The 23,496-nt window shown below is 42.7% G+C and overlaps 1 pseudogene; it reads right to left on the minus strand.

Moving 5' to 3' along the window:
* Positions 1-21,356: 21,356 nt before the first annotated feature.
* LOC105720622 (pre-rRNA-processing protein TSR1 homolog) lies at positions 21,357-23,149 on the minus strand (annotated as a pseudogene).
* Between the last annotated feature and the right edge of the window lie 347 nt (positions 23,150-23,496).

The raw sequence follows: 23,496 nt of genomic DNA on the forward strand, positions 1-23,496 counted from the left end.
AGAAACAGTGCCACAGGGGCCAATTGTGTACAATCCTCCTTGAACGCATGTGTAGGTTTCTCTAGGAGAGACACCAGTAGTAAAAATGCTGAGTCACAGTGTATGATATTTGAAAAATAGTTTCAAAGTAGATTCAGGCCTGGTGTGGTGGCTCTCGCCTGTAATCCCAGCACTTTAGGAGGCTGAGGCAGCAGGATTACTCAGGCTAGGAGTTTGTGATGAGGCTGGGAAACATAGTGAGAGTTCATTTCTGCAAAAACTTAAAAAAAAATACAGTATATTCTATGTTATTATCTTTAAAAGAGTCTATGACAATTTACATTTTATAATCTGAAGGGTATTTTAAAAATTATTGTCTAATTTAAAGCATGCATGTCTTACTTATGTAATAAGTATAAAAAACATAGAAATCCATAAAAGTGCTTTGCATTCCCTTTGTTCTTCAAATGTGTGGCAGAAATACGTGGATTTTCACCTGTCCTGGCTTCCTCCAGGGAGCCCTCCCAGCTGAGCAGGAGGTGGAGAAGGTAGCTTCGGCAGCAAAGATAAACGAGAGTCTTCAGAGAGCTTGTTTCTGTCCCCTGGAACTTACCTTATAAGCAAGAAAAAGTCACAAATTTACTACATATTAAGTATGTCTAGTCTCAAAATTTGAAATCCAAAAAGGCCCCAAATATGAAAGTTTTTGAGTGCTGACCAGCATACAACAAATGCTCCTTGGGGCATTTCAGATTTTCTCACTGGGGATGCTCAGCTAGAATCCCAAAAAACCTGAAAGCCTGAAAACCTGAAAACCCAAAACCTGAAAAGTTTTGAAATCCCAAGCACTTCTGATCCCAAGCAGTCCCAATAATTTCGAATAAAGAATGCTCAACTTGTATTTGGTGTTTGATTTATAGTTCCAGCAAGAGAGAAAGGTATCTCTGAGTTTCAGAAAAGATTTTGGTTGAGCATATGAAAATATTGGCTGAGGAAAGAAAAGGCCTTTGGAATTTACAGAAACATAAAATGGAAATGGCTCTTCCTTTGACTTAGGCAGTAAACGGAGAACACACCCGGAGAGCTTAGTGCGATCTTTCATACAAATGAAACTCCTCAACAAATGCTTGCCAGCTTAGGTGCGGTTCTAAGCTAAGGCACCAGCAGTGAACTTTGATATTCTTTTACAAGTGCATCACTCACCAGCAGAGGGGGCCAAAGAGCTTTCCACAGTTTGAAAACTCCTGGCTTCAGAGAAAGCCTCAGTATCATCTTTACCTAATGCTGCAGCATATATAAAAATGTTTAAATTTGGTGTCCAAGAAGAAATATCATAGTGTTCATTTTCTTAAAGAAGTTATTTTAATTTATATATAGAATGACATATGCACATTGTTAAAATGCAAATAAAAAGAATCAATACAAGAAGGCTTTTTGTATATGAAAACACAAAATGTTATAAAAGACAGTGCTGGGGCTAAGACTCAGGATTCTGTATTTTAGACACTGCTCCCTCAATACCCAGTTTGGAAACCTCCGGGGTAGCTAATGGCTTCCCTCAGGTAAGGAGTTGCCTTCTCCTTAAAAAGACCCTGCTGGAGGGTCAGAAAGGGTGACTTTCGTTGTTCTGGCTTTGTCCTGGTCCTTCGGATTCCTTCCTACCTTAGTGATCATGGCAGTGGAGTGGGTAGTGGCTGGAGAGATAAAAATAGCATGTTTCTGTCCTAAACAACTGTCATGTAGGGGCTCTATGTTGATAAGAACACCCATAGCCTTTAATTTAACATAATTTGTGATTTAATTTGGCTATTGCAGTGACAGTCAAGAGATGATTTTCTTTGGAGAGGCTGAGAGGGAAAGGAAAGAGACTCCAATCAGGGTGTATTAAACTTTTTAAATAAAAATGAACACTAGGGGGCAGCAAACTACTGTTTGGAGGAGGGTCTGCACAAAATTTAATAAGGCCGAAAGATTGTTTTCTTGAAAACGTGATGTGTTTGTTAAACATCCTCTAAAAAGGGATGTCTGATGTCAGGCTGCTTTTACCTGAAGGGTAGTTTCAATCTTTGGGTTGTCTTTATTTTTCAGTTTCCTCCACACAGTTCCGATATATGCCATCTTCTCATGGAGCACATTCACATGCCACACTCAGTGTTTCTTACAGGACTTCTTACAGGGAGCCCTCCTAGTGCCTCCCACAAACACTGCTAACACTGATCCTCCAAAAAGATGCATGTCGTTGGAGAACAGGCGGCTTGAGCAGCTCACTTCCTGCATCTTGAGAGATGAGGAGCTGGAGGTCTCTTCCTGCTGGGTCTCTGTATCAGTCTGTTTTCCCACTGCTGATAAAGACGTACCCGAGACTGGGTAATTTATAAAGAAAAGAACTTTAATGGACTCACAATTCCATGTGGCTAGGGAGTCCTCACAATCATGGCGGAAGGCTAAAGGCACACAAGAGAGAAAAGAGAACCAAGTGAAAGGGATTTCCCCTTATAAAACCAACACATCTCGTGAGACTTACTCACTACCATGAGAACAGTATGGGGGAAACTGCCCCCATGATCCAGTTATCTCCCACTCGGTTCCTCCTACAACATGTGGGAATGACAGGAGCTACGATTCAAGATGAGATTTGGGTGGGGACACTGCCAAACCGTATCAGTCTCTAAGTTAATATAGATTCTACTAAGACCGCCTCCTGCCCCCAGGTGATAGGAGATCTGTCAAGTGAGCATGTTCACAGGGGTGACCTTGCACTGTCCCGAGGGACGTTCGACATAGGCAAAGGCTAAATTGTGTTTGGCTAGATATTTTATTCTAAATCACCCAAGCCTATTTTCTCTGCTGACTCTGGGAATTAGTGCCCAGGAGATATATATATATATATATACACACACACACACACATATATATACACACACACATATATATATATTTTAATAAGATCAATTTTCGTTAATTATTCATTTTAAATTTCAACTTTTATTTTAGATTCAGGAGGTGCCTGTGCAAGTTTTTATGTGGGTGTATTGCACCCCAGGAGTGAACATAGTAGGTAGCTTTTCAACCGATACCCCTCTTCTCTCCCCCTCTAGCAGTCTATTGTTTTCATGTTATGTTCATGTATGTTCAATGTTTAACTCCCACTTCTAAGTGAGAACATGCAGCATTTCGTTTTCTGTTCCTGTGTTAATTCACTTAGGATTATGGCCTCCAGCTCCATCCATGTTGCTGCAAAGGATATGATGTCCTTCTTTTATATGGCCATGTAGTATTCCATGGTGTATATGTACTGCATTTTATTTACAGAACATCTTCATAATTAACACTTTGCATAATTTATTCAAGTTGGAGGGGGTAAGAAGGCATGTTGCATTTTGCTTGTATAAAGTGGCCAAATATAGCGGTTATTGCGAAGAGGATGGTACTTTTCAGCTAGGACTCATATAAGCCTTGGTACCATGTGATGTTTTCAGGTAAGTGCTCCTGAGGTGCCATCAGAGCCCAGAGTATTGGGTTATGGTGTTGTTTAGCCATGAGTTGTGTGGCCTTGAACAGACCATGTAACCTGTTTTCTTCATTTGTAAAATGAAGAAGTGAGCCTGGAAGTGAGCCTAGAAGTGCACCTCTGAATCTGATTTGAAGCAAGTAGATCCCTAAGCCCCATGTTCTTTTACAGGATCACATTTGTAATTACCTGTGATAGTTAATATTGAGTGTCAACTTAACTGGATTGAAGGATGCAAAGTATTGCTCCTGGCTGTGTCTGTGAGGAGGTTGTCAAAGGAGATGAACATTTGAGTCAGTGGACTGGGAGAGGCAGACCCACCCTCAATCTGGATGGGCACCATCTAATCAGCTGCCAGTGCGGCTAGAATAAAGCAGGCAGAAGAACATGGAAGGGCTAGACTGGCTGAGTCTTCCAGTCTTCATCTTTCTCCTGTGCTGGTTGCTTCCTGCCCTCGAACATTGGACTCCAAGTTTTTCAACTACCGGACTCTTGGACTTATATCAGTGGTTTGCCAGGGGCTTTCAGGCCTTCGGCCATACACCGAAAGCTGCACTGTCAGCTTCCCTAGTTTTGAGGTTTAGGGACTTGGACTGGCTTCCTTGCTCCCCAGCTTGCAGAGGGCCTACTGTGGGACTTCATCTTGTGATCATGTGCATCAGCACTCCTTAATAAACTCTATTTCATATGTACATCTATCTTATTAGTCCTGTCTCTCTAGAGAACCCTGACTAATTGCACTGCTCAATGCGTTCTTCTTACTTACTGCCTAGATGAGTTGATTTACTAAGACAGGGAAATTATGATAGAGAAAGAGTTTAATACACGTAGAGCTGGCTAAATGGGAGACTGGAATCGGCCTTCCTGCAAAGTTGGAGGCTAGGGTTTTTTAAAGATAGTTTGGTGAGCAGGGTGAGGTATGTTGATTGGTTAGGGATGCAATCATGGGAGTGTGGAAAACAGTCCTCATGCGCTGAATCCACTTCTGGGTGGGGGCCACAGAGGAGATGCTGGTCCAGGTGGAGTCATCCAGTTGTCAGAAATACAAAAGGCTAAAAAGACATCTTAAAAGGCCAATTTTAGTTTCTAGTAATTGGAGAAACTGCTATTCTTGTGACCTTTGGAACAATGACTGGTAATCATTTAACTACGCCTACATTTAGCAGAATTTAGGCCCCTCTCATAATCCTAAACTTGTGGCCTTTTATTAGTTTAACAAAGGTAGTTTAATTTTTGGAAGCGCTATTATCATTTAAACTATAAACTAAATTTCTCCCAAAGTTAGTTCAGCCCATGCCCAGGAATGACCAAGGGCAGCTTGGAGGTTAAAGGCAAGATGGAGTTGGTTAGGTCAGATCTCTTTTACTGTCATGATTTTCTCAATGTTGTAACTTTTGCAAAGGTAGTTTCACAGTCTCTAGTGGTGGGCCCCTGGTGTGCATTGCATGTGGTGGTGGTGGTGGTAGTGGGGGGACCCCCAGGTAATTCTAGTTTGCTCCTCAGGATGTGAATATCCAGGTTAGATCATTGCTAGTATTCCATCTGACATTCATTCATTCATTCATCAGATATTCATCAAAAATATGTTGATATAAAGGCCTTTGTGAGTCAATTTTGAACTCTAATCCAGTAAAAAGTTGCCAGATAGATTATACGGACTATGGCAAGCACACCTACACAGACACACAGACACACACACATGCACACACACACAATTTTTGGTGTGTTCCAATTAGTATAGTAATAGGTACATGGTTAGGTTACATTCATATCATTATTTGTTTATTTTCCAAGTCAGAGTGACTTCATAGTAGTTGACAAAATGGGATCTTCTAGGACACATAAGCCAAGAAATGAGTAAAATTGAATTAAGTGGTTGTATTAGTCCATTCTCATGCTACTAATAAACACATACCTGAGACTGGGTAATTTATAAAGCAAAGAGTTTTAATTGACTCACAGTTCAGCATGGCTGGGGAGGCCTCGGGAAACTTACAATCATGGCAGAAGGGGAAGCAAACCCATCCTTTGTCACATGGGGGCAGCAAGGAGAAGTGTAGAGCAAAGCAGGGAAAAGCCCCTTATAAAGCCATCACATCTCATGAGAACTTACTATCATGATAGCAGCATGGAGGTAACCACCCCCATTCAATTCGATTACCTCCCATCAGGTATCTCCCATGACCCTTGAGGATTATGGAAACCACCATTCAAGATGAGATTTGGGTGGGAACACAGCCAAACTGTATCAATAGCTGACTCATAAATTGCCCCGGGAGGAGAATCTGGCGTCCTAGTGCTAGCTGCCACTCTGCCACCTACTGACTGTGATCTTGGTAAAGAACAGTTGGCAAAATGCCTTACGTTTCCTCATCTTTACTAATTATTACTTTTCAAAGAGGATTAATCAAACTCACTGCTTGTTTTTTTTTTGATGAATATTAGGATTAATGAGATAATGTGTGCAAAAACACTCTGTGAATTATAAAGAGCTGTAAGCGTAATATTAATCTTGCCTTATTGCTATCACTACTCTATCAAGCAGGGGCAGTAATATTTTCCTTTTGGGCTATGACTCTTAAAGGTAGCAATAGATGATCTTAGTTTTAGCTTGTAAGTGGTGAATAATCTCTCTGGGTTTTCTCTGTCACTTTCCATAAACCATGACAACTCATGTCTTCATATTATTGGCCTTAGCAGACTCCTCTCTAAAGCTTCCTCCTGCCTCATCCACTAAAAAATGCAGCCTGTGAGCCACAGTGCCTCAGCTGAAATCTTTTCCACCCTGGTTCTATACATGTAAGGCTGTGGTAAGCTGTGGCTGTGGAGATACAAAAGCTACATCTTGGTTTATCTGGGATTGGGTTTCTAGGAAAACAGAGTGGGAGAGATGCTGGCTTCAGTGTGTCTGTGCATCCTTATCCTTCCCCTGGGGTGCAGGGGACTTTTGCAGACCCATTTTGGGCCTCAAATTAAGCCTTTCCTGCTTCAGATGTTGAGGGTCCTCATCACGCTCCCTCTTCCTTTCTGGAGTGAGGAGAGGGGTTGGTGCATTTGTGTCCTGTCTTACAAGAGGGATGAACACAGCATATTTACTGAGAGAGGCATTTTGGAATCAGATAGACTAATGCAATGGGTCTGGAGGTGCACACAGCAGGATGCTACGGTTCCTGGGGAATGTGGTGCCGTGTCTCCTCCTGTTTCTTCTCCCCAAGGGAAAGTGGAGGCATTAGTGACTTTGTCAGGGTCACTGTTAGTATTCACGCTCTAATGAAGGTTCTTAAAGCAGCCGAAGCACAATTTATTTTCAGCTTACCACACACACGAGTGGGGGAAATTTTGGGATCACCAAAGAGGACTCAGAGGATGGCCAACCTTGTACCCTGCACCGCTAACTCCTTTAGCCCCTCTACCTTCTCTGTGGGGCAGTGGTCAGTCCCGGGACACATGCTCTGCCATTAGCAGTGGTTTCTACTGAAGACAGGTGGGCTGTCGGGTCCTTCTCGTCAGCACTGAACTTGGGCGGTCTCTGAACTTTGGGATCAGGGCTCCTCACATTCTCTGTGGTGGAGGAACAGCTTTAGCAAAATTCCCGATCCATTACAGACTGATACTTGCATAATAACAAATTTTTGCCTTTGTAAAAAATGAAATGAAAAATCCCAATACAAGCCCCACTTAAAATATTACTTGATTTTGACAGATATAATAGTATTCTGTCAAATTGCCATCAAAGCTTTAGAAGACGTTCCATTACTGGCACACTTGGTTTCTCAAGCTGCCCACTTGGCCCTCTTCCAAGTTGAACTTTTCTTCTTTTTTCTTTCCTTACTGTTCTAAAGCTTTTAAATAAACTTTCACTCCTGCTTTGAAAAAAAGAGACTTTACATTACTACAGGAAACAGTTCAGTAACAAATGGTTCTCCCCCTGGGGCGGGTGTATGGACCACACTCCGGGAAGCACTGAGAGCCTACAACCTCCTGTCTGGGGCCCACCATCATGTGACAGGCAGGGAGCGCACTCCCTGCTTTGGCTTCCTTACCTTAGAACAGGGGTCATGACACTGCTCCCCTCATAGGGCTGTTGTGAAGATGAAATGGGTTAGTACGTGTGCCTCTTAGAATAGAACGTCGGGACTGTTGCCCCAGGTGTTAGCTAAATGTGATCAGTCTTGATTTACAATCAGCTCCTTATGCTGGAAGCTGTTTGTATCACAGGGATAGGACCTGAGCCACCTGAATTTTTGAGCCACCTGCCTTGTGTTCTTCTCATTAGATAGCAAGACCTTCCTTTTCTTACAAATACTCGTTTAGGTACGTTGCAACTGTTGGAACTGCAAACAGGCTTTTTTTTTTTTTTTAACAACTTGCCGGTATTCTTGCTTGGAAAATGAGACTTTATTGAGCGAATCTGTTTATCTTCTTTATTTCTGGTTAGTTTCTCTTTCTAGTTAAAATATACAAAAATTTTTAGGCTCATAGTATGGCAGGGGGATGTTTAGATCTAAAATAAACTGTTTTGTCAAAACTAAAAAACAACAAGAACTCATTTAATCCATGTGCCTTTTCCTTTAGGAATCATACATTTTCTTTTAGACTAAGAGCACTATTCCTTTTAATTAGTATAGAACATCTTATTTCTGGTGATGTTTTAGGTTTTGACATGCCTTAAGGCAGAATGCATTATTAAGACGTTTTAAATAACTAAATCATTCTTATCAAGTCATTGGCCTAAAACTGAAATCTATAGCATAAACATGCTAACATGACCGCTTTACTATATATCATCGGAACTTAGCCTCATGTTTACATTAGACTTCTTCTAAAATACAACAAAAAAACCAAGCGAGAAATTTCTACTTACATTGTGAATCCTATTTTTCCACAGGCTTCTGTTTTGTTTAGGAGTTGCCTTTCACAGTGTTTTGATTTGAGCACAAAATAAAGGCTGTGCAGTATTTCTGTGTTTTAATGTCGCATTCAATCCTGGAGGGAAAAGCTGGTCAGATGAGCAATTGATCATTGTGTCTCTGTGCAGGATAAATACACTACAGTAACATAATTCCCAGGGATCTCAGTTTTCCATGGTGATTCCTAAATACCTCACCTGTGTGTTACTAGGCCTTACCTGCTCATGAGTTATAAAGAAGCTAAATGGACAATAATAATTCACTACTCACAGGGTTGGGTGTCCACTTCAAATGCCAGTGGACACCTGCTTCACAATGGCTCCTGCCTTTGCTGCAGGCTGTCCCCTAGAAGGTATGCCCAGGGTTCTTTGCTTGCTCTTCCTGAGTTGCTGATTGATTGCTTCATTCCTTAAAGTCTTGACTGAACAATTGCCAAGCTCTGTTGCTTGATGAACTGGGGGCTGCCAACCACCAACTCTAAACTATCCTCTGTCTCACGTGTAGCAAAGCAGTCTGTAGTTCCTATAGCTTCTGCCAACAGGCCATCTCAGGATGGAGTCCAGTCCTGAGTCCTGGGTGCCTGATTGTGAGGACAGTGGACAGACTGTGCTGTTGGCTCCTCCTCTGTCTTTCCCTTCAGGTATAACCACCCAGGATTCCTTAACTGTACTCATTTAGCTGATAACACCCATTTGAATCAACTCTTGCAAAACCCTTCTTCCAGTCTTCTGGATTTGCTCAGACATAGTATATAAATATGCATGATGATTATATATGTATATTTTCTTATATATTTTATCTTATGTAATATATATTATCTTACATATATTTTATAATATGTATCGGCTCACTGCAGCCTTGACCTCCGGGGCTCAAGTGATCCTTCCACCTTAGCCTCCAGAGTAGCTTGGACCATGGGTGCCTGCTACTACACCTGGCTAATTTTGTTTATTTTTTGTAGAGATGAAGACTTACTATGCTGCCCTGGCTGGTCTCAAACTCCTGGGTTCAAGTGATACTCCCACCTTGGCCTTTCAAAGTACTGGAATATAATTAGAGTGCTTCTTTTTGGATAATGTGGTAACTAACCACTGGTGTCAAATTTATTATTTGAAGTAGTCATGAGAAAATAATGTAAATATTTGAAGCATTTCAACTGTATTGATTAAAGAAGTATTTATTTAAAATGGATAAATGTTATTGGTCCCTCTATAACCCCTTCAGGCACAATGTCTGCCACTAAGTGGTAGAGTGTGGAATCACTTCCAAGAGCTCCATGAAAGTGATCATCTTGTCTCACAGAAAAGGGAAGTTACCTGAGCATATCTGCTCTGGCCCATTGTCTCGCCTCTTTTCTGGGTCTCCAGTTTAACCTACATTTGATCTTCTCACTGCGGCCTTTATGTCTCTTATCCTCCTTTTTATATTCCATTCCTTTTACTCTCTGTGTTTCATTCTATTTCTTGGGACATATCTTCCAGTTCACTAATTCTTCCTTCAGCTTCCTCTACCCTGCTGGTAACTCAGTACATTGTTTTAAATTTTGGTTATTGTATTCTTTAGTTCCTGAATTTCAACTTGTTTCCATTTCAAATCTGCAGTGTTACTTTCTACCTTTTCCAGTTCTTTGCTGAAATAATTTAGTTTTGTTTTGATCTATTTGAGCACATTAATTACAGTAGTTTTATAGTTTGTGTCTCATAATTTCATTATCTGGACTACCTGTGTGTACAATTCTGTTGCCATTTGTGCTGGTTGTTGTTCATGTTGCTCTGTCTCTTTGAGGACTGATTATATTTTATTGTGTGTTGGACCATTGTCTTTGAAAACATTTCTTGTAAAAATAATTCTTGGTCTAGAATGCTATCTTTTCCCAAGGAGAATTTTCTTTTGCTTCTGCTAGGCGTTGGAGGTATCTGGAAGTGCAATCCGGGATCATGTAAATTTAATTGCAGGGCTTGAGACTTTGTGGGCTGCACAAATGAGTTGCAGTCAAACTGCAAGTGAGAACAGGTTTAATTGCAGTTTGCACTTATTTCTACTATGCAGTCCTCAGGATATCAACCTCAAGCACTGGAGTCCCTTTTTAACAGCGTCTAGATGATGCCTTTTCCCCTGCTGTTCTCTCATAAGATGTCAAAAGTTCTGCTCTGCCTTTTATCTGTCTCTTCAGGACAAAGGCAGCCCAGGTGTGGGTCCCCCTCTCTGAATTTTTATTTTTTACTAAATCATGGCCAAGTAAATCCTCACTCTCTTGTTAGCTATTTGATCCTTTTACAATTTTTTTTGTATATTTCATCAAGCTTTAAAAAATTCAACTCAGCCTAAGAGTTGGTTTGAATTATCTGGTTTATCTTTAATGGAACTAGAATGTGGGAGCAGATCTGTAAAGGCTGACTAGTACCTGTCTCCAAAGAGAAAAATTTCCATCTGCTTGCTCTGTGCTCCAAAGCCCATCAAAAGTCAGCTCTTGAGCCCACCAGAGCCCCTGGTGCAACAAAGAAAGCAAATTGCCTGAGGTCCTGCGGTCCTGTGGTTTTATATCACATAGCCAGGCAAAATAAAACTTGCATGAGTCTTGTACACTATCAGCCATACAATATTACACTCTCACTATGTTGCCAACATCCCAAGCCTGTGAAATGTGAGGAAAGCACCTGGCGGCTAAGATAAGATAACAAAACCATGCTCTCCAGACCTGAGCTATAGCTCAGACAAAGCAAGTACCTACTTTTGCACTGCCTTGTAACATAGACTGCAATGGTATGATAGTTTGTCAACTTACTTCATGTGTCAACTGCACTGGCTTCCAAAATTTAGCATGTATGAGAGTTTTAGGAGAGCTTGCTACAACACAGAATGCTGACCATATCCTGAGTTTTCAATTCAGTACTTCTTACCTAGAGTCTGCTAATTTGTATTTCTCCCAAGTTTCCATGTAATACTGCTGATTTGGAAACCACATTTTGTGAATTGAGAAACCAAATTGAGAATTCCCTGTCTTCTCCATTCTTTGGACCGTAAGACTCAGGTAGAGACTGTAACTCATTAGCTGTCTCTATTAGCAGCTAACTCAGTGCTATGACTCACGTAGGACCTTTTAATGTAATAATCTAATATGGTTTGGCTCTTTGTCCTCACCCAGATCTCACCTTGAATTGTACTCCCATAATTCCCACATGTTGTGAGAGGGACCCTGTGGGAGATAATTTGAATCATGGGGGCGGTTTCCCCCATACTATTCTCATGGTAGTTAATAGGTCTCATGAGATCTGATGGTTTTATCAGGGGTTTCTGCTTTTGTATCTTCCTCATTTTCTCTTGCTGCCACCATGTAAGAAGTACCTTTCACCTCTCACCATGATTCTGAGGCCTCCCCAGCCATGTGGAAGTGTAAGTTAAATTAAACCTCTTTTTCTTCCCTGTCTTGGGTATGTCTTTATTAGCAATGTGAAAACAGACTAATACAGTAAATGGGTACCAGTAGAGTGGGTTGTTGCCGAAAAGATACCCCAAAATGTGGAAGCAACTTTGGAACTGGGCAACAGGCAGAGGTTGGAACAGTTTAGAGGGTTCAGAAGAAGACAGAAAAATGTGGGAAAGTTTGGAACTTCCTAGAGACTTGTTGAATGGCTTTGATGAAAATACTGATAATGACATGGACAATGAAATCCAGCCTGAGGTGGTCTCATATGGAAATGAGGAACTTCTTGGGAACTGGAGCAAAGGTGACTCTTGTTATGTTTTAGCAAAAAGACTGCTGGCATTTTACCTCTAGCCTAGATATTTGTGCAACTTGAATTTGAAAGAGATGATTTAAGATATCTGGTGGAAGAAATTTCTAAGCAGCAAAGCATTCAAGAGATGACTTGGGTGCTGTTAAAGGCATTCAGTTTTAAAAGGGAAGCAGAGCATAAAAGTTTGGAAAATTTGCAGCCTGACAATGTGATAGAAAAGAAAATCCCATTTTCTGAGGAGAAATTCAAACTGGCTACAGACACTTGCATAAGTAACGAGGAGCCAAATGTTGATCCCCAAGACAATGGGGAAAATATCTCCAGGGCATGTCAGAGACCTTTGTGGCAGCCTCTCCCATCACAGACAGGGAGATCTAGGAGGAAAAATTGGTTTTGTGGGCAGGTCCCAGGATTCCCATGCTGCATGCAGTCTAGGAACTTGGTGTCCTGTGTCCCATCCACTCCACCCATGGCTGGAAGGGGACAACATAGAGCTTGGGCCATGGCTTCAGAGGGTGAAAGCCCCAACCTTTGGCAGCTTCTACCTGGTGTTAAGCCTGCAGGTGCAAAGAAGTCAAGAACTGGGGTTTGGGAACCTCCACCTAGATTTCAGAAGATGTATGGAAATGCCTGGATGCCCAGGCAGAAGTTTGCTGCAAGGGCTGGGTGCCCATGGAGAACCTCTGCTAGGGCAATGCAGAAGGGAAATATGCGGTTGGAGTCCCCACACAGAGTCCCTACTGGAGCACTGCCTAGTGGAGCTGTGAGAAGAGGGCCACCATCCTCCAGACCCAGAATGGTAGATCCACCTACAGTGCCTGGAAAAGTCACAGACACTCAACACCAGCCCATAAAAGCAGCTGAGAGGGAGGCTGTACCCTGCAAAGCCACAGGAGCAGAGCTGCCCAAGGCCATGAGAACCCACCAGTTGCATCAATGTGACCCGGATGTGAGACCTGGAGTTGAAGCAGATCATTTTGGAGCTTTAAAATTTGACAGCCCCGCTGAATTTTGGACTTGCATGAGCCCTGTGATCCTTCTGTTTTGGCCAGTTTCTCCCATTTGTAATGACTGCATTTAACCAATACCTAAACCCCCATTGGATCTAGGAAGTAACTAGCTTGCTTTTGATTTTACAGGCTCATAGGCAGAAGGGACTTGCCTTGCCTCAGATGAAACTTTGGACTTTGGGATTAATGCTGAAATGAGGTAAGACTTTGGGGGACTGCTGGGAAGGCATGATTAGTTTTGAAATGTGAGGACATGAGGTTGGGAGGGGCCGGGGTGGAATGACATGGTTTCGCTCTGTGTCCCCGTCTAAATCTCATCTTGAATTGTACTCCCATAATTCCCTCACCCTGGGACCCAGTGGGAGATAATTTGAATCATGGGGGCAGTTCCCCCATACTGTTCTCATGGTAGTGAATAGGTCTCACAAGATCTGATGTTTTATCAGGGGTTTCCGCTTTTGCATCTTCCTCATTTTCTCTTGCCGCTGACATGTAAGAAAGCGCCTTTTGCTCCCGCCATGATTCTGAGGCTGTTAAGTCCAAGTAAAACCCTTTTCATTCCCAGTTTTGGTTATATCTTTATCAGCAGCATGAAAACGGACTAATACATAATCATTGACTGAATAGTTCAGGGGTTTCCTTTGGGTTGTTGTTGTTTTTCTATGGAATTTCCTAAGGTGTACTAGAAGCTTCATGGTAGCCCTGCTGTCTGTAGTAAGAATCACAAGACCCTTGACCTGTAGGTTTTCCCCACTCCAGTTGTGGAGAGAGGCAGCTTCAGGATCAATAGCTGTTGCTGAGGAGCTTTCCCATTGAGGACAATTCTTCACTTTGCTTTGAGAAATGTGCATACTCTTTTTTTTTAAATGAACAAATGCTAGTTGTGGCTCGTATGACTGCTAAAAATCAGGGGTAGTTGAATTTGATCTGATTACAGAGACAAAAGCGTGTGGAGCCGGGAAGAAAAGCAAAATATGTGGGAAGATATATAGTCTAAGAAAGAGATAAAGAAAGAATCTTCAGAGCCTGAGCAGGTGGCCACATATGACCCCTGGGTGCTGCCTGAGTGTGTCTGAGATAAAGATCCTTATAGGCAGGCCTTGGTGCTTACTACCCTCCTGGCTGGTGGGTGGAAAAGGACTGCCTAGTTGGGTAGAAGTGATGCTATGGTTTGGGTGTGATTTGTCCCTGCTAAACTCAGGCTGAAATGTAATTGCCAATGTAACGGTATTGGGGGGTGGGACCTTAAAAGGTAGTTGGGTCAGTAAGAGGGATTAATGTCTTTTTTGCAAGATTGGATTAGTTTTCATGCAGATGGTTTCATTGTCATGAAGAGTTGGTTGTAATGAAACAGGTTGGCCTCCTCCTTTGTCTCCGCTCCTGTGCCTGCCCCGCTGGCTGCTCTTGCATGTGCTCCCACCACGTGATGCCTTCTGCCATGTTATGACACAGCACGAGGCCCTCACAATAAGCTGAACAGATGCAGCCTCCAATCTTGGACTTCCCAGCCTCCAGAACTATAAGGGATACCTTTATTTTTTAAATAACTTACCCAGGCTGGGTACAGTGGCTCATGCCTGTAATCCCAACACTTTGGGAGGCTGAGGTAGGAGGATTACTTGAGCCCAGGAGTTTGAGACCAGCCTGGGCAACATAGTAAGACTATGTCTCTGCAAAAAAATAAAAAAAATTAGTCAGGTTGGTGTTGCACATCTGTGATTTCTGTTACTTGGGAGGCTGAGGAGAGAGGATTGATTGAGACTGGGAGGTTGAGGCTGCAGTGATCATGCCACTGCACTCCAGCCTCAGCCACAGAGTGAGACCCAGTCTCAAAAAAAAAAATTACCTAATCTCAGATATTCTGTTATAGCAGCAGAAAATAGGCTAAGATGGGGGTAAAACAGGTAAAGCCTTTCTTTGACACTTGCTGGTCTTTTTTGTGTGCTCCTCCCTTCTCTATTGCCCCAGTGTTCTGATATTAGGGGTCCCTCCTGTGTGGTAAGCTGGTAAGTGACTGGACAGTATGGTGTTAATGGCTGAAGAACACTTCTATTTAATTTAGCTAAGTTTAACAAATTATTGGTTAATTGCTGCATGCCAGGCATCTCTAGCCACTGGAAGCAAAAAAAGAAATGCAACACAGTTTCTGTCCTTTTCGTTGAATGGGAGATGCAAGGCCCCATGGCAGGGGCAGGCAGAGGACAAGAATGAACAAGTAAGTTGACCATGAACTGTTTAAACGAAATTGGGAAATTTTAGAAAGTGAAAGAGAATGCTAAAATATTATAGTGGATCAATGGAAAGGAGGATGCAGCGGCACTCTATCTTTTCAGGGTTTGTGAGAGTAATGAGAAGGGGCTATTTAGTACAGCTCAGCCTAGCCAGTAGGTGGTGGGTGGGGGCTTAGAGCAGAATTGTAAAACACTACTTACTGGAGATTGTGCTTGAGTTGAGTCTTGAGCCTGAACGTTTGCATTTTAAAGCAAGACCCCTGAAAAGGAGCTGTGTTTCTCCCACTCATCCCTCCTCAACCCTGTCATGCCTCTCTAACATTCTCTCTCTCTATGTCTCTCTCTCTTAGTACACAAAGTCAGTAAAGCTGATCTTTGGGCCAAGGTTGTAACATGGTCAGTCCCAGGTTGGAGACAACTAATCTCATTGTAAGACAGCTCTCAATATTTAGACAAAATTAGTCTTTGCATTAGAGCTCAATGATATCTCCGTGGAGTCCGTATTTCCTCACCTGGTCTCTGCCTCAAGCTTTTCCTTCATTACTAGCTTGCTTTTGATTTTACAGGCTCATAGGCTTTTTCCTTCATTACTAATTATCTTGCAAGCATTTATTTTCTCACCTGCTGAGAACATATTCTCACAGTAGCATAATTGCATAGCTGTGGTTTATATTTTGATACTACCTTGGGTACAGTTTGCTGCAAATAAGGACATTTACAATCCCTGGGAGATGTTGAAACAGTCCCAAAATAGCAGACATGCAAACGCTTTGCCTGATTAGCTGCTACTTATTAAAACATATGGTTTAAGGACTGAGTTGCCAATTTTATGTTTCCATAAAGTACTGCGTGGTCTTGAATAATGAGGCAAATTGCAGAATACTGATGTTTATGAAGCAGTCAAATCTGTGGGTTTCAGAGGCACAGATAACTTCTAACTTGGAGTTTCAAGTTAATACAAAATTTTGCATTCTTTATTTTAACATCTTTTGCTCTTATAAGGATTTAACGCCATTTGTTTTCTTTGTTGGGTTATATCTTAGTCTACTATTGTCTTTGACCTTGTTAATGTTTCTGGGTGCAAGCAAAATGGAAAAGGCTTAAGGTTTTCTGTTCAGAGGTTTTGCACAAAAGCCTGTGTTTGGCTATTATGGGTTGAATTGCGTCCTTGAAAAGGACATGTTGAAGACTTAACCCTCAGAACCTCAGAATGTGACCTTATTTGGAAACAGGTTGATTGAAGATATAATTAGTTAAGACGTAATAATGGAGTGGACCAGGCTCCTTATCCGGTATGAATATATGGTGTCCTTACATGAAGATGGTTACATGTCCTTACATGAAGCTGCTTATGTGAAGATACAGACACACAGAGGGGAACGCCATGAAGATGGGAGATGGTGCATCTGGAAGCCGAGTAATGCCGAAGACTGCTGGCAACAACCAGAAGCTAGGAAGAGACAAGCAAGGATTTCCCTCTAGGTTTCAGAAAGAGTATGGCCCTAGTAACAACTTCCTCTGAGACTTCTAGCTCCCAGAACTGTGAGACAATACATATCTTTGTTTAAAGCCACTCAGCTTGTGGTCCTTTGTTACTGCAGTCCTAGGAATCTAATGGCTAATGAAGTCTGGGCTTGTGGTTCCCTCCTCCGGATGCCTCATTCACAGAAATGGTTCCAGGTGACCCGGGTGGTGCACAGCAGTCCCTGCGTATCTGCAGTTTCACTTTCCACAGTTTAAATTAGTCTATGGTCAACAGCAGTCTAAAAATATTAGAGGGAATAATTCCAAAAATAAGCAATTCAAATAAGTTTTAATTTTAGTACCATTCTGAGTAATGTGCTCAGGTCTGGCACTGTTCCCGCGGAGCTCTGCCCAGGACGTGAATCATACCTCTGTGCAGTGTGTGAGCACTGCCTATGTTCCCTGTCGGTTAGCCACCTAGGAGCCATCTTGGTTATCAGATCGGCTGCCACGGTTTCATAGTGCTTATGTTCAAGTCACCCTTATTTTACTTCATAATGACTCCAGAGCACATTATGGATATATGGCATATTGTTATAATTGTTCTATGTTATTATTGTTCTCATTAGCTCTTACTCTGCCTAATACATAAATTGAACTTTATCATAGGTATATTATATATGTACTGTATAGAATAAAACATAGCATCTATAGGGCTTGGTATGATTTGTGGTTTCAGGCATCCACTGGGGTTCTTAGAATGTGTCCTCTGCAGATAAGAGAGGACTAGTATAATATGAGCAGATAACAACAGGGCTGGACAGGAGGGTGGACAGCCACATTCACACATGCAGATCCGTCTGCCTGGTAGTTCAGAGCCTCCTGCAGTGGTGACCATTCTGCTCAGTAGCTTTTCCATCCCCCTTCTTCTTGGTGTCAGCCCCTGTAATGATGAGTGTGGGGATAGGCAGGGTGCTCAGCACCCTGGCTTGGCTAATGGATATGGTGCATCCCCCCACCAGCAGTGGCGTGGAACTCAAACAGAACCCAAATGGTTCTTCCTGGAATGGATGGAGAGGCACTGGGAGGGAAAGACACTGATACTGCTAAGCTGGGACTGCAGGCAGCCATGCATATGTTTTTCTGAAGTGGAGAGGGCCTGCCTGCAGTGACTGTGCCTTGGAAGCATCTTGATTCCGTCTCTGGGTCTCATTCCCAGGTCCCAGTTCCGGCAGTTCTCACCTCCATCTTGTGAACCACTCCAGGATTCCTCCCAGCTATAAAATTCACTGCATTTCATTTCTGCTTGACTTAGTTAGAATTTCTTCTTGTGATAAAAGCTTTTTTTTCCTTCCATCTCACCTTATTATTCCCTCTCTTAGAATACTGGGCAGCAGTTATTTTGGTTTACATGCTGTTGAATCCCACTACCCCATGAGTTTCATAGAATAGGGGCTGCATAATGTTTTTTTTTTTGTTGTTGTTGTTATGTCTTAGTGCCATACCTGGATTATGTCTGGGCACCCCACTTTTTTGGGGGGTGATTGGCTGCCACAATGATCAAATGAATCATAAGCCTGCTCCACTGGGATTACAGAGTGTTTAAGTGGTGAAGGAAACTAGAGTTGTTCCTAATCTAGTGGTTTTCAAAGTTTAGACACAGAATCCTTGCCTCAAGTGGAATCTTAGGTGGAAGCTCAAGTGGAGTGCGTAGGGCGTGGTGTTGCTCTGATTGGGCTGGAGGTGGTGGCCTAGGGGGCTGCCCTCTCCTCATGTCCTCAGCATGGCCTCTGTGTGGCTTTTAGAGTTTGGTGGGGGCTGCTGTTGGAAACCATCTCATTTATCCTCATTGAGCTTCAGGCCTCTCCCTCCAACCCTGGCTTCCTTTCCTTATAAAGTGGTTGTGAGAAATTATAAGTTGATGCTACTGCACTATAACTACTTCTCTCTCTCTCTCTCTCTCTCTCACACACACACACACACACACACATACACACACACACACACCCCCTCTCTAAGGTCCTGGCACTGAAGAGGGTGATATATAACGCTAAAAGTCTCAAGAAATGATCTATGCACTTCACAGTAGCTTCTGGACTTCTGGGAATAGGATCAGCTCAAAGGATCCACATTTGACCAAAGTTATAATAGGAGAATCTCTTTTCTGAATGATGACACCTTTTCAAAACTGTACTTAATTCTTAATTCTACTTTCTGAACTATCATCAGAATTCTTAATTCTACTTTCTGAACACTCCATGTCCTGTCGTAAACCACTGCCCTGTCATCAGGGCACCAGGCTGGTGCTATTTTTCTTGATTATTATCAGTTTTTATTGTGATAAAAACACCTAAGTTAAAATTTACCATCTTAACCATTTCTGAATGTATAGTTCAGTAGTGTTAGTTACATTCATATTGTCATGCAACCAATCTCTAGAACTCTTTTTATCTTGCAAAACTGGAACTCTGTACCCATTAAACAACAATTCCCTGAGTCCCTTTCTCCTCAGCTCCCGGGAACCACCATTCTATTCTTGTCTCTCTGAACTCGAGCACTCTAGGGTCCTTATGTAAGTGGAATCATACAGTATTTGTCTTTTTCTGCCTGGCTTATTTTACTTAGCATAATGTTCTCAAGTTTCATCCATATTGTAGCATGCAACACGATTTCCTTCCTTTTTTTTTTTTCCCCAGACAGGGCCTTGCTTTTTTTCCAGGCTGGTGTGTGGTGGCATGATCATGGCTCATACAACCTCCACCTCCCATGCTCAAGCCATCCTCCCAACTCAACCTCCCGAGTAGCTGGGACTACAGGTGTGCACCACCACACTCAACTAATTTTTAAATTTTTTGTAGGGACAAGGTCTCTCTGTATTGCCCAGGTCAGTCTCAAACTCACCACCACATTCAACTAATTTTTAAATTTTTTGTAGGGACAAGGTCTCTCTATATTGCCCAGGTCAGTCTCAAACTCCTAGGCTCAAGTGAGCCTCCCGTCTGGGCTTCCCAAAGTGTTGGGATTACAGATGTGAGCCACTGTGCCTGCCCTCCCTCCTTTTTAAGGCTGATGAGACAGAACGCTTTTAAAGAATCTAGAGAGCAGACCATGTTGAAGGCACATAAAGAATACTTATTGAGTACTCATTGGATGGTTTTAATTTTTCTGGTAATGTCTTTTAAATATTTGTGATTTCCAGTTTCAATTAGCTGGACCAGTCAGACACCCTGTGGACATGGATGAGAGAAGAGACCCTCTGAGGATGATTTGAGAGTTCCTGAATGTTCTACAGATGGTGCTGTCCCTTCCTGGCCTTTATGAAAAGTATGTTCTTTTGAACTTTGAGTAGTGGTTCTCAATGCAGGTGGGTGGGGGTGGTTTTGTCCCCTCCCCAGAGGACATGTGGCAATGTCTGTAGACAGTTTTGCTTGTCAGGACTTGTGGGAGGGTGCACTGGCATTTAGTGGGCAGAGGCCAGGTTGCTGCTAAACACGCTACAATGCACTGCACGGCCCACAACAAAGCATGACTCAGTCCTGTGATAATAGTGCTGAGCTTCAGAAACCTGATGCAGAGACAGCAACTTGAGAAGGTCACGCCGCGTGTGGAGGGTTAGCCAATGGGGGACTTCCAGTCATTACACAGAGTGACGAGTCTCCTCTTTGAGAAGGCCTGGCATATACTGAAATAGAAGAACCTACATCTACGTCAAAAGCTCAAAGTTGATACAAAAGATCACATCAACAGTGGCTTTCTTATCTAAACACCATTTGTCAAAACAGACGGCCCTTCAAACAGCTGACATTCAGGGAGTGCAGCCTCTGCCCTGCTCTGGGGGCCTCAACCCGGGATATTTCATGTTAACATAAACAGGATAAGCCTTCTCAGCTGCAGTGTTGTTTACCAGGAACCTGCTGGAATAAACTATGTCGTTAAGTTTAAGCAGTAATCACCATAGTTCTTCCATTTGTGGAGAAGCCACAAACGTGTGGGCACATCTGACAGACACCGGATTTGCCACATGGGGAGGGTGACTTTGGAGTGCTATCCCAGCGATGATGAACGTCAAGGATGACAGGCTCCCTCCCTCAGAGGAAAGAATCGACTTAAAGGCGAAAGAAGCAAGCCTAACTGCTGTCTCTGTGAAAGCGGAACATCAGCAAGTCAGTGACTAAGTTGAAAAGGGAATGTGGTCAAAGGATACAAAGTCTCAGTTACACTGGAGGAATATGCTTTAGTGGTCTATTGTACAGCATGGTGATCACAGTTAACAATAATGCATTTTACTTATGCATATATTTTTATTTGAGTAAGATTTAATAGCTTTTTGGATTAAGTAGTAGAAAAACTTCCATGCTTAACTGAGACATTTTGTCAAGGCCAAAAAAGTCTTGCAAAATGGTGCACTAGACTGACAGGCTGACATAGAAAATAAACTTTGCCCAAACACAATTTGTGACTCCCATCCCTGGAGTGCTGACTGCCGTCAGTAAGACAGGATCTCCTTAAATCCATTACTCCATGCCCACCTGAGGCACTGTTGAAATAATCTCACTTTTTACCCAAGGCACTGGTTCTGGTACACATGGATCGTAAGTCCATTTGGGGAAAACTCGTTTATAGAGGTTCATCAGCTCTGTGTCCTAAGATTTTAGCTTCCCATCAAAGCTGCACTTCATGTGGCCATGGGTTCCTAAAGGCTCCTGGATGTGTCCTCTGCAGCCCTACTTTGTTCTCAGCTCCACCCGTTTAAACCACTGCACATCTTCTCTATTGAAGAACATGTAATGTACCACTGCCATCTTAGTAAAAATTTTGAAAGGATGACCACTCAGCACAACTCTCTGGATGACCATTCTGTCGAGATCCACCAACAAAAAATGGCACGTAGCAATGAGATTGTGCATTCCATTGCTTTTCTGCTTGAAAAGCAGCAAAGATGAATTGGCTCATATGCTGTCACTGCCAGGGCTATGTCAGCAATGGGGAATCTCTGAAATTTATGTTTGTCTGCTGCAGCATGCTGAGAGAATAAAAGTGAGGCTTGGAAGCACCTGAATCCACAGTGGAATATGAGCTCCTCCTTGGCTTTCACAGATTCAGGGTTGCCAGGGTCATGCCTCACCACCATTTTAAATACTGACGTCTTCTGTTGATGAGGTAGTGAAGAAAATGCAATCAAGGGTGCTCCTTGCCTGAAGCACTCAACCACTGAGACAGGGACTTCAGAGACATGAAGTGTGACATACCAGCCAACAACAGCTCCTTCAACTTTTTTCTTCAATCTCTTTAAAGATGCTTTTCCTAGTATTAGTAAAAGTTCTGAAACCGAAATATTCAAGCATAATCTTGAGGAAGATTTTTCCTTAGGATCCCATGGAGATGTCTGGAAGCTCGTGAGACCTCTGTATTTCTAAAATTGAATTCTAACAGCCACATCACGGGGGGTGTCCACTTCATCTGGAAACATCTCTTCCAGTCTTGTTTACATTTCTCCATCATTTTTGCATTTCCAAGATCGGCAGGCCTATTTGCCCATGCTGCTGATTTTGTTCTTTATCCACTTTCTCATCGTAGAGATCATCGTGCACAGACTCCCCTGAAGTCACAGTTTCACATTCCTCCTCTTCTTCATTTTCACACTTTCATCCTGAGACTCCTCCTTCATAAAATCCTCATGTTCTATATCATCATATTCTTTGCCACCTTAGAACTTTCCTTCAAGAAATCCTTTGTCTCAATCAACTCCTCCTCATTGGGCCAGGTTTGCGCTCCCTCCACTGGATCTCGGATAACCTCTGTTTGTCAGAATTCCTGTCTATCAGAGTCTGCCTTCATTAGGACCTTAAGGTCTTCTTCCATATCATCGACAGTATCCATAGCACAAATCGACTTTGGTATTTAATTACTCTAGGATTTAAAGGGAAAGGGTCCATGGAGACATCTATCTGTTTCATCTGGAAATCACCACGTCCAATGATATGCAGCAATCTATTGACATTCAGAATCTGCCCACGAACATAGCCTGCAATTTTCAAGGTGCCCACTAAGTTATTCTCTTCACTAGGAGCAAAATCAGCAGCATGAGCAAGTAGGTAGGCCTGCCGATCTTGAAAAGCAAGATGCCGTTGCTTCTGGTTAGCCAACTGCCTAAGCAGCATTGCCTCCTGTTGAGTGTCTAACGAGAGGAGTTAGAGTGCATCCGGAAAGTGCTTCTCCACTGCTTTACTTAGCTTCTGGCGTCTATTTGTTTCTTCAGTGGGAGGCCAGATACTCCCTGGACAGCTAGTGTGATGAGGAGGGCCATCCCTGCTACCCAGCTGTCTCTTCTCTGCCGGAACCGCCTCCTTCTTCTGCTTTTGGAGCTGGCTGGTGGGATGCCTCTGGTTCACTCTGCTGATTTCTTTTCTCATCTTCTTGCTTAGGGTTTTCAGTGCTAGACGGCCCTTGCCATCCTGCTGTGCAGATCCCCGACCCCAAAGCCACCCACCTTTATGAGCTTTATTCTGCTGCTTGAGTGGCCTGGAGTGGTGGGCTGTCATGCCACAGCTCATGTGTATAGAGTTAGCTCATCGTATTTATTTTATTTTATTCTTTAATCTTTTTTTTTTGGTAAAGTTGGGGTCACACTATATTGTCCAGGCTGGTCTTGAA

This window comes from Aotus nancymaae, unplaced genomic scaffold (genome assembly GCF_030222135.1).
Source record: "Aotus nancymaae isolate 86718 unplaced genomic scaffold, 86718_ANA_hifiasm-v0.15.2.pri h1tg000014l, whole genome shotgun sequence".
NCBI classification, from domain to species: domain Eukaryota; kingdom Metazoa; phylum Chordata; class Mammalia; order Primates; family Aotidae; genus Aotus; species Aotus nancymaae.